Raw genomic sequence first — 12,910 nt, forward strand, 5'->3', positions numbered from 1 at the left:
TTGGTGGAGGAGGGGTTAATACACATTGGTAGGGCTGTGGTATGCATTGGTGGGGGAGGGGTTAATACACATTGGTGAGGCTGTGGTATGCATTGGTGGGTCAGGGGATAATACACATTGGTGGGGCTGTGGTATGCATTAGTGGGTCAGGAGTTAATACACATTGGTTGGGCTGTGGTATGCATTGGTGGAGCAGGAGTTAATACACATTGGTGGGGCTGTGGTATGCATTAGTGGGTCAGGGGTTAATACACATTGGTGGGGCTGTGGTATGCAAAGGTGGAGCAGGGGTTAATACACATTGGTGGGGCTGTGGTACGCATTGGTGGGTCAGGGGTTAATACACAGTGGTGGGGCTGTGGTATGCATTGGTGGAGCAAGGGTTAATACACATTGGTGGGGCTGTGGTATGCATTGGTGGAGCAGGGGTTAATACACATTGGTGAGGCTCTGGTATGCATTGGTGGAGCAGGGGTTAATATACATTGGTGGGGCAGTGGCATGCATTGGTGGGGCAGGGGTTATTACACATTTTTGGGGCTGTGGTATGCATTGGTGGGGGAGGGGTTAATTAACATCGGTGGGGAAGTGGTATGCATTGGTGGGGGAGGGGTTAATACACATTGGTGGGGCTGTGGTACGCATTGGTGGGGGAGGGGTTAATACACATTTTTTCGGCAGTGGTATGCATTGGTGGAGCAGGGGTTAATACACATTGGTGGGGCAGTGGTATGCATTGGTGAAGCAGGAGTTAACACACATTGGTGGGGCTGTGGTATGCATTGGTGGAGCAGGGGTTAATACACATTGGTGGAGCTGTAGTATGCATTGGTGGGGCAAAGGTTAATACACATTGGTGGGGCTGTGGTATGCATTGGTGGAGGAGGGGTTAATACACATTGGTGGGGCTGTGGTACGCATTGTTGGGGGAGGGGTTAAAACACATTGGTGAGGCTGTGGTACGCACTGTTGGGGGAGGGGTTAATACACATTGGTCGGGCTGTGGTATGCATTGGTGGAGCAGGGGTTAATACACATTGGTGGGGCAGAGGTATGCATTGGTGGAGGAGGGGTTAATACACATTGGTGGGGCTGTGGTATGCATTGGTGGGGGAGGGGTTAATACACATTGGTGGGGCTGTGGTATGCATTGGTGGGTGAGGGGATAATACACATTGGTGGGGCTGTGGTATGCATTAGTGGGTCAGGAGTTAATACACATTGGTGGGGCTGTGGTATGCATTGGTGGAGCAGGAGTTAATACACATTGGTGGGGCTGTAGTATGCATTAGTGGGTGAGGGGTTATTACACATTGGTGGGGCTGTGGTATGCATTGGTGGGGGAGGGGTTAATACACATTTTTGGGGCAGTGGTATGCATTGGTGGGGCTGGGGTTAATACACATTGGTGGGGCAGTGGTATGCATTGGTGGAGCAGGGTTTAATACACATTGGAGGGGCTGTGGTATGCATTGGTGGTGCAGGGTTAATACACATTGGTGGGGCTGTGGTACGCATTGTTGGGGGAGAGGTTAATACACATTGGTGAGGCTGTGGTACGCATTGTTGGGGGAGGGGTTAATACACATTGGTGGGGCTGTGGTATGCATTGGTGGAGCAGGGGTTAATACACATTGGTGGGGCTGAGGTATGCATTGGTGGAGGAGGGGTTAATACACATTGGTGGGTCTGTGGTATGCATTGGTGGGGGAGGGGTTAATACACAGTGGTGGGGCTGTGGTATGCATTGGTGGAGCAGGGGTTAATACACATTGGTGGGGCTGTGGTATGCATTGGTGGAGCAGGAGTTAATACACATTGGTGGGGCTGTGGTATGCATTGGTGGAGCAGGGGTTAATACACATTGGTGGGGCAGTGGCATGCATTGGTGGGGCAGGGGTTAATACACATTTTTGGGGCTGTGGTATGCATTGGTGGGGGAGGGTTTAATACACATTGGTGGGGAAGTGGTATGCATTGGTGGGGGAGGGGTTAATACACATTGGTGGGGCTGTGGTATGCATTGGTGGGGGAGGGGTTAATACACATTGGTGGGGCTGTGGTATGCATTGGTGGGGGAGGGGTTAACACACAATGGTGGGGCTGTGGTATGCATTGGTGGGGGAGGGGTTAATACACATTTTTGGGGCAATGGTATGCATTGGTGAAGCAGGAGTTAACAGACATTGGTGGGGCTGTGGTATGCATTGGTGGAGCAGGGGTTAATACACATTGGTGGGGGAGTGGTTTGCATTGGTGGGGGAGGGGTTAATACACATTGGTGGGGGAGTGGTATGCATTTGTGGACCAGGGGTTAATACACATTGGTGGGGCTGTGGTATACATTGGTGGAGTAGGGGTTAATACACGTTGGTGGGGCTGTGGTATGCATTGGTTGAGCAGGGGTTAATACACATTGGTGGAGCTGTGGTAAGCATTGGTTGGGGACGGGTTAATACACATTGGTGGGGCAGTAGTATGCATTGGTGGGGGAGGGGTTAATACACATTGGTGGGGCTGTGGTATGCATTGGTGGGGGAGGGGTTAGTACACATTTTTGGGGCAGTGGTATGCATTGGTGAGGGAGGGGTTAATACACATTTTGGGGGCAGTGGTATGCATTGGTGGGGCAAAGGTTAATACACATTGGTGGGGCCGTGGTATGCATTGGTGAGGGAGGGGTTAATACACATTGGTGGGGTAGTGGTATGCATTGGTGGAGCAGGGGTTAATACACATTGGTGGAGCTGTGGTATGCATTGGTGGGGGAGGGGTTAATACACATTGGTGGAGCAGTGGTATGCATTGGTGGGGGAGGGGTTAATACACATTTTTGGGGCAGTGGTATGCATTGGTGGGGCAGGGGTTAATACACATTGGTGGGGCAGTGGTTTGCATTGGTGGAGCAGGGGTTAATACACATTGGAGGGGCTGTGGTATGCATTGGTGGAGCAGGGGTTAATACACATTGGTGGAGCTGTGGTACGCATTGGTGGGTCAGGAGTTAATACACATTGGTGGAGCTGTGGTACGCATTGGTGGGTCAGGAGTTAATACACATTGGTGGAGCAGTGGTATGCATTGGTGGGGGAGGGGTTATTACACATTTTTGGGGCTGTGGTATGCATTGGTGGGGGAGGGGTTAATACACATTGGTGGGGCTGTGGTATGCATTGGTGGAGGAGGGGTTAATACACATTGGTGGGGCTGTGGTACGCATTGTTGGGGGAGGGGTTAATACACATTGGTGAGGCTGTGGTACGCATTGTTTGGGGAGGGGTTAATACACATTGGTCGGGCTGTGGTATGCATTGGTGGAGCAGGGGTTAATACACATTGGTATGGCAGAGGTATGCATTGGTGGAGGAGGGGTTAATACACATTGGTGGGGCTGTGGTATGCATTGGTGGGGGAGGGGTTAATACACATTGGTGGGGCTGTGGTATGCATTGGTGGGTCAGGGGATAATACACATTGGTGGGGCTGTGGTATGCATTAGTGGGTCAGGAGTTAATACACATTGGTGGGGCTGTGGTATGCATTGGTGGAGCAGGAGTTAATACACATTGGTGGGGCTGTGGTATGCATTAGTGGGTCAGGGGTTAATACACATTGGTGGGGCTGTGGTATGCATTGGTGGAGTAGGGGTTAATACACATTGGTGGGGCTGTGGTATCCATTGGTGGAGCAGGGGTTAATACACATTGGTGGAGCTGTGGTATGCATTGGTGGGGGATGGGTTAATTCACATTGGTGGGGCAGTGGTATGCATTGGTGGGGGAGGGGTTAATACTCATTTTTGGGACAGTGGTATGCATTGGTGGGGCTGGGGTTAATACACATTGGTGGGGCAGTGGTATGCATTGGTGGAGCAGGGTTTAATACACATTGGAGGGGCTGTGGTATGCATTGGTGGTGCAGGGGTTAATACACATTGGTGGAGCTGTGGTATGCATTGGTGGGGCAAAGGTTAATACACATTGGTGGGGCTGTGGTATGCATTGGTGGATGAGGGGTTAATAAACATTGGTGGGGCTGTGGTACGCATTGTTGGGGGAGGGGTTAATACACATTGGTGAGGCTGTGGTACGCATTGTTGGGGGAGGGGTTAATACAAATTGGTGGGGCTGTGGTATGCATTGGTGGAGCAGGGGTTAATACACATTGGTGGGGCAGAGGTATGCATTGGTGGAGGAGGGGTTAATACACATTGGTGGGGCTGTGGTATGCATTGGTGGGGGAGGGGTTAATACACATTGGTGAGGCTGTGGTATGCATTGGTGGGTCAGGGGATAATACACATTGGTGGGGCTGTGGTATGCATTAGTGGGTCAGGAGTTAATACACATTGGTTGGGCTGTGGTATGCATTGGTGGAGCAGGAGTTAATACACATTGGTGGGGCTGTGGTATGCATTAGTAGGTCTGGGGTTAATACACATTGGTGGGGCTGTGGTATGCAAAGGTGGAGCAGGGGTTAATACACATTGGTGGGGCTGTGGTACGCATTGGTGGGTCAGGGGTTAATACACAGTGGTGGGGCTGTGGTATGCATTGGTGGAGCAAGGGTTAATACACATTGGTGGGGCTGTGGTATGCATTGGTGGAGCAGGGGTTAATACACATTGGTGGGGCTCTGGTATGCATTGGTGGAGCAGGGGTTAATATACATTGGTGGGGCAGTGGCATGCATTGGTGGGGCAGGGGTTATTACACATTTTTGGGGCTGTGGTATGCATTGGTGGGGGAGGGGTTAATTAACATCAGTGGGGAAGTGGTATGCATTGGTGGGGGAGGGGTTAATACACATTGGTGGGGCTGTGGTACGCATTGGTGGGGGAGGGGTTAATACACATTTTTGGGGCAGTGGTATGCATTGGTGGAGCAGGGGTTAATACACATTGGTGGGGCAGTGGTATGCATTGGTGAAGCAGGAGTTAACACACATTGGTGGGGCTGTGGTATGCATTGGTGGAGCAGGGGTTAATACACATTGGTGGGGGAGTGGTTTGCATTGGTGGGGGAGGGGTTAATACACATTGGTGGGGGAGTGGTATGCATTTGTGGACCAGGGGTTAATACACATTGGTGGGGCAGTGGTATGCATTGGTGGAGCAGGGGTTAATACACATTGGAGGGGCTGTGGTATGCATTGGTGGAGCAGGGGTTAATACACATTGGTGGAGCTGTAGTATGCATTGGTGGGGCAAAGGTTAATACACATTGGTGGGGCTGTGGTATGCATTGGTGGGTCAGGGGATAATACACATTGGTGGGGCTGTGGTATGCATTAGTGGGTCAGGAGTTAATACACATTGGTGGGGCTGTGGTATGCATTGGTGGAGCAGGAGTTAATACACATTGGTGGGGCTGTGGTATGCATTAGTGGGTGAGGGGTTATTACACATTGGTGGGGCTGTGGTATGCATTGGTGGAGCAGGGGTTAATACACATTGGTGGGGCTGTGGTACGCATTGGTGGGTCAGGGGTTAATACACAGTGGTAGGGCTGTGGTATGCATTGGTGGAGCAGGGGTTAATACACATTGGTGGGGCTGTGGTATGCATTGGTGGAGCAGGGGTTAATATACATTGGTGGGGCTGTGGTATGCATTGGTGGAGCAGGGGTTAATATACATTGGTGGGGCAGTGGCATGCATTGGTGGGGCAGGGGTTAATACACATTTTTGGGGCTGTGGTTAGCATTGGTGGGGGAGGGGTTAATACACATTATTGGGGAAGTGGTATGCATTGGTGGGGGAGGGGTTAATACACATTGGTGGGGCTGTGGTATGCATTGGTGGGGGAGGGGTTAATACACATTTGTGGGGCTGTGATATGCATTGGTGGGGGAGGGGTTAATACACATTTTTGGGGCAATGGTATGCATTGGTGGAGCAGGGGTTAATACACATTGGTGGGGCAGTGGTATGCTTTGGTGGAGCAGGGGTTAATACACATTGGTGGGGGAGTGGTTTGCATTGGTGGGGGAGGGGTTAATAAACATTGGTGGGGGATTGGTATGCATTTGTGGACCAGGGGTTAATACACATTGGTGGGGCTGTGGTATGCATTGGTGGAGTAGGGGTTAATACACGTTGGTGGGGCTGTGGTATGCATTGGTGGAGTAGGGGTTAATACACATTGGTGGGGCTGTAGTATGCTTTGGTGGAGCAGGGGTTAATACACATTGGTGGAGCTGTGGTATGCATTGGTTGGTGACGGGTTAATACACATTGGTGGGGCAGTGGTATGCATTGGTGGAGGAGGGGTTAATACACATTGGTGGGGCAGTGGTATGCATTGGTGGAGCAGGCGTTAATATACATTGGTGGGGCAGTGGCATGCATTGGTGGGGCAGGGGTTATTACACATTTTTGGGGCTGTGGTATGCATTGGTGGGGGAGGGGTTAATATACATTGGTGGAGCAGTGGTATGCATTGGTGGGGGAGGGGTTAATACACATTTTTGGGGCAGTGGTATGCATTGGTGGGGCAGGGGTTAATACACATTGGTGGGGCAGTGGTATGCATTGGTGGAGCAGGGGTTAATACACATTGGAGGGGCTGTGGTATGCATTGGTGGAGCAGGGGTTAATACACATTGGTGGGGCTCTGGTATGCATTGGTGGAGCAGGGGTTAATATACATTGGTGGGGCAGTGGCATGCATTGGTGGGGCAGGGGTTATTACACATTTTTGGGGCTGTGGTATGCATTGGTGGGGGAGGGGTTAATTAACATCGGTGGGGAAGTGGTATGCATTGGTGGGGGAGGGGTTAATACACATTGGTGGGGCTGTGGTACGCATTGGTGGGGGAGGGGTTAATACACATTTTTGGGGCAGTGGTATGCATTGGTGGAGCAGGGGTTAATACACATTGGTGGGGCAGTGGTATGCATTGGTGAAGCAGGAGTTAACACACATTGGTGGGGCTGTGGTATGCATTGGTGGAGCAGGGGTTAATACACATTGGTGGGGGAGTGGTTTGCATTGGTGGGGGAGAGGTTAATACACATTGGTGGGGGAGTGGTATGCATTTGTGGACCAGGGGTTAATACACATTGGTGGGGCAGTGGTATGCATTGGTGGAGCAGGGGTTAATACACATTGGAGGGGCTGTGGTATGCATTGGTGGAGCAGGGGTTAATACACATTGGTGGAGCTGTAGTATGCATTGGTGGGGCAAAGGTTAATACACATTGGTGGGGCTGTGGTATGCATTGGTGGGTCAGGGGATAATACACATTGGTGGGGCTGTGGTATGCATTAGTGGGTCAGGAGTTAATACACATTGGTGGGGCTGTGGTATGCATTGGTGGAGCAGGAGTTAATACACATTGGTGGGGCTGTGGTATGCATTAGTGGGTGAGGGGTTATTACACATTGGTGGGGCTGTGGTATGCATTGGTGGAGCAGGGGTTAATACACATTGGTGGGGCTGTGGTACGCATTGGTGGGTCAGGGGTTAATACACAGTGGTAGGGCTGTGGTATGCATTGGTGGAGCAGGGGTTAATACACATTGGTGGGGCTGTGGTATGCATTGGTGGAGCAGGGGTTAATATACATTGGTGGGGCTGTGGTATGCATTGGTGGAGCAGGGGTTAATATACATTGGTGGGGCAGTGGCATGCATTGGTGGGGCAGGGGTTAATACACATTTTTGGGGCTGTGGTTAGCATTGGTGGGGGAGGGGTTAATACACATTATGGGGAAGTGGTATGCATTGGTGGGGGAGGGGTTAATACACATTGGTGGGGCTGTGGTATGCATTGGTGGGGGAGGGGTTAATACACATTTGTGGGGCTGTGATATGCATTGGTGGGGGAGGGGTTAATACACATTTTTGGGGCAGTGGTATGCATTGGTGGAGCAGGGGTTAATACACATTGGTGGGACAGTGGTATGCTTTGGTGGAGCAGGGGTTAATACACATTGGTGGGGGAGTGGTTTGCATTGGTGGGGGAGGGGTTAATAAACATTGGTGGGGGATTGGTATGCATTTGTGGACCAGGGGTTAATACACATTGGTGGGGCTGTGGTATGCATTGGTGGAGTAGGGGTTAATACACGTTGGTGGGGCTGTGGTATGCATTGGTGGAGTAGGGGTTAATACACATTGGTGGGGCTGTAGTATGCTTTGGTGGAGCAGGGGTTAATACACATTGGTGGAGCTGTGGTATGCATTGGTTGGGGACGGGTTAATACACATTGGTGGGGCAGTGGTATGCATTGGTGGAGGAGGGGTTAATACACATTGGTGGGGCAGTGGTATGCATTGGTGGAGCAGGGGTTAATATACATTGGTGGGGCAGTGGCATGCATTGGTGGGGCAGGGGTTATTACACATTTTTGGGGCTGTGGTATGCATTGGTGGGGGAGGGGTTAATATACATTGGTGGAGCAGTGGTATGCATTGGTGGGGGAGGGGTTAATACACATTTTTGGGGCAGTGGTATGCATTGGTGGGGCAGGGGTTAATACACATTGGTGGGGCAGTGGTATGCATTGGTGGAGCAGGGGTTAATACACATTGGAGGGGCTGTGGTATGCATTGGTGGAGCAGGGGTTAATACACATTGGTGGAGCTGTGGTACGCATTGGTGGGTCAGGAGTTTATACACATTGGTGGAGCTGTGGTATGCATTGGTGGGGGAGGGGTTTATACACATTGCTGGGTAAGTGGTATGCATTAGTGGGTCAGGAGTTAATACACATTGGTGGGGCTGTGGTATGCATTAGTGGGTCAGGGGTTAATACACATTGGTGGGGCTGTGGTATGCATTGGTGGGTCAGGAGTTAATACACATTGGTGGAGCTATGGCATGCATTGGTGGGGGAGGGTTTAATACACATTGGTGGGGCTGTGGTATGCATTGGTGGAGCAGGGGTTAATACACATTGGTGGGGGAGTGGTTTGCATTGGTGGGGGAGGGATTAATACACATTGGTGGGGGAGTGGTATGCATTTGTGGACCAGGGGTTAATACACATTGGTGGGGCTGTGGTATGCATTGGTGGAGTAGGGGTTAATACACGTTGGTGGGGCTGTGGTATGCATTGGTGGAGTAGGGGTTAATACACATTGGTGGGGCTGTGGTATGCATTGGTGGAGCAGGGGTTAATACACATTGGTGGAGCTGTGGTATGCATTGGTGGGGGAGGGGTTAATACACATTGGTGAGGCAGTGGTATGCATTGGTGGTTGAGGGGTTAATTCACATTTTTGGGGCAGTGGTATGCATTGGTGGGGCTGGGGTTAATACACATTGGTGGGGCAGTGGTATGCATTGGTGGAGCAGGGGTTAATACACATTGGAGGGGCTGTGGTATGCATTGGTGGCGCAGGGGTTAATACACATTGGTGGAGCTGTGGTATGCATTGGTGGGGCAAAGGTTAATACACATTGGTGGGGCTGTGGTATACTTTGGTGGAGGAGGGGTTAATACACATTGGTGGGGCTGTGGTACGCATTGTTGGGGGAAGGGTTAATACACATTGGTGGGGCTGTGGTATACATTGGTGGAGCAGGGGTTAATACACATTGGTGGGGCAGAGGTATGCATTGGTGGAGGAGGGGTTAATACACATTGGTGGGGCTGTGGTATGTATTGGTGGGGGAGGGGTTAATACACATTGGTGGGGCTGTGGTATGCATTGGTGGGTCAGGGGATAATACACATTGGTGGGGCTGTGGTATGCATTAGTGGGTCAGGAGTTAATACACATTGGTTGGGCTGTGGTATGCATTGGTGGAGCAGGAGTTAATACACATTGGTGGGGCTGTGGTATGCATTAGTGGGTCATGGGTTAATACACATTGGTGGGGCTGTGGTATGCAAAGGTGGAGCACATTGGTGGGGCTGTGGTACGCATTGGTGGGTCAGGGGTTAATACACAGTGGTGGGGCTGTGGTATGCATTGGTGGAGCAAGGGTTAGTACACATTGGTGAGGCTGTGGTATGCATTGGTGGAGCAGGGGTTAATACACATTGTTGGGGCTGTGGTATGCATTGGTGGAGATGGGGTTAATATACATTGGTGGGGCAGTGGCATGCATTGGTGGGGCAGGGGTTATTACACATTTTTGGGGCTGTGGTATGCATTGGTGGGGGAGGGGTTAATACACATTGGTGGGGAAGTGGTATGCATTGGTGGGGAGGGGTTAATACACATTGGTGGGGCTGTGGTATGCATTGGTGGGGGAGGAGTTAATACACATTTTTGGAGCAGTGGTATGCATTGGTGGAGCAGGGGTTAATACACATTGGTGGGGCAGTGGTATGCATTGGTGAAGCAGGAGTTAACACACATTGGTGGGGCTGTGGTATGCATTGGTGGGGGAGGGGTTAATACACATTGGTGGGGCTGTGGTATGCATTGGTGGGTCAGGGGATAATACACATTGGTGGGGCTGTGGTATGCATTAGTGGGTCAGGAGTTAATACACATTGGTGGGGCTGTGGTATGCATTGGTGGAGCAGGAGTTAATACACATTGGTGGGGCTGTGGTATGCATTAGTGGGTGAGGGGTTATTACACATTGGTGGGGCTGTGGTATGCATTGGTGGAGCAGGGGTTAATACACATTGGTGGGGCTGTGGTACGCATTGGTGGGTCAGGGGTTAATACACAGTGGTAGGGCTGTGGTATGCAATGGTGGAGCAGGGGTTAATACACATTGGTGGGGCTGTGGTATGCATTGGTGGAGCAGGGGTTAATATACATTGGTGGGGCTGTGGTATGCATTGGTGGAGCAGGGGTTAATATACATTGGTGGGGCAGTGGCATGCATTGATGGGGCAGGGGTTAATACACATTTTTGGGGCTGTGGTTAGCATTGGTGGGGGAGGGGTTAATACACATTATTGGGGAAGTGGTATGCATTGGTGGGGGAGGGGTTAATACACATTGGTGGGGCTGTGGTATGCATTGGTGGGGGAGGGGTTAATACACATTTGTGGGGCTGTGATATGCATTGGTGGAGCAGGGGTTAATACACATTGGTGGGGCAGTGGTATGCTTTGGTGGAGCAGGGGTTAATACACATTGGTGGGGGAGTGGTTTGCATTGGTGGGGGAGGGGTTAATAAACATTGGTGGGGGATTGGTATGCATTTGTGGACCAGGGGTTAATACACATTGGTGGGGCTGTGGTATGCATTGGTGGAGTAGGGGTTAATACACGTTGGTGGGGCTGTGGTATGCATTGGTGGAGCAGGGGTTAATACACATTGGTGGAGCTGTGGTATGCATTGGTTGGGGACGGGTTAATACACATTGGTGGGGCAGTGGTATGCATTGGTGGAGGAGGGGTTAATACACATTGGTGGGGCAGTGGTATGCATTGGTGGAGCAGGGGTTAATATACATTGGTGGGGCAGTGGCATGCATTGGTGGGGCAGGGGTTATTACACATTTTTGGGGCTGTGGTATGCATTGGTGGGGGAGGGGTTAATACACATTGGTGGAGCAGTGGTATGCATTGGTGGGGGAGGGGTTAATACACATTTTTGGGGCAGTGGTATGCATTGGTGGGGCAGGGGTTAATACACATTGGTGGGGCAGTGGTATGCATTGGTGGAGCAGGGGTTAATACACATTGGAGGGGCTGTGGTATGCATTGGTGGAGCAGGGGTTAATACACATTGGTGGAGCTGTGGTACGCATTGGTGGGTCAGGAGTTAATACACATTGGTGGAGCTGTGGTATGCATTGGTGGGGGAGGGGTTTATACACATTGCTGGGTAAGTGGTATGCATTAGTGGGTCAGGAGTTAATACACATTGGTGGGGCTGTGGTATGCATTAGTGGGTCAGGGGTTAATACACATTGGTGGGGCTGTGGTATGCATTGGTGGGTCAGGAGTTAATACACATTGGTGGAGCTGTGGCATGCATTGGTGGGGGAGGGTTTAATACACATTGGTGGGGCTGTGGTATGCATTGGTGGAGCAGGGGTTAATACACATTGGTGGGGGAGTGGTTTGCATTGGTGGGGGAGGGATTAATACACATTGGTGGGGGAGTGGTATGCATTTGTGGACCAGGGGTTAATACACATTGGTGGGGCTGTGGTATGCATTGGTGGAGTAGGGGTTAATACACGTTGGTGGGGCTGTGGTATGCATTGGTGGAGTAGGGGTTAATACACATTGGTGGGGCTGTGGTATGCATTGGTGGAGCAGGGGTTAATACACATTGGTGGAGCTGTGGTATGCATTGGTGGGGGAGGGGTTAATACACATTGGTGAGGCAGTGGTATGCATTGGTGGTTGAGGGGTTAATACACATTTTTGGGGCAGTGGTATGCATTGGTGGGGCTGGGGTTAATACACATTGGTGGGGCAGTGGTATGCATTGGTGGAGCAGGGGTTAAGACACATTGGAGGGGCTGTGGTATGCATTGGTGGCGCAGGGGTTAATACACATTGGTGGAGCTGTGGTATGCATTGGTGGGGCAAAGGTTAATACACATTGGTGGGGCTGTGGTATACTTTGGTGGAGGAGGGGTTAATACACATTGGTGGGGCTGTGGTACGCATTGTTGGGGGAAGGGTTAATACACATTGGTGGGGCTGTGGTATACATTGGTGGAGCAGGGGTTAATACACATTGGTGGGGCAGAGGTATGCATTGGTGGAGGAGGGGTTAATACACGTTGGTGGGGCTGTGGTATGCATTGGTGGAGCAGGGGTTAATACACATTGGTGGAGCTGTGGTATGCATTGGTTGGGGACGGGTTAATACACATTGGTGGGGCAGTGGTATGCTTTGGTGGAGGAGGGGTTAATACACATTGGTGGGGCAGTGGTATGCATTGGTGGAGCAGGGGTTAATATACATTGGTGGGGCAGTGGCATGCATTGGTGGGGCAGGGGTTATTACACATTTTTGGGGCTGTGGTATGC

This window comes from Taudactylus pleione, unplaced genomic scaffold (genome assembly GCF_031769625.1).
Source record: "Taudactylus pleione unplaced genomic scaffold, aTauple2 ptg000319l, whole genome shotgun sequence".
NCBI classification, from domain to species: domain Eukaryota; kingdom Metazoa; phylum Chordata; class Amphibia; order Anura; family Myobatrachidae; genus Taudactylus; species Taudactylus pleione.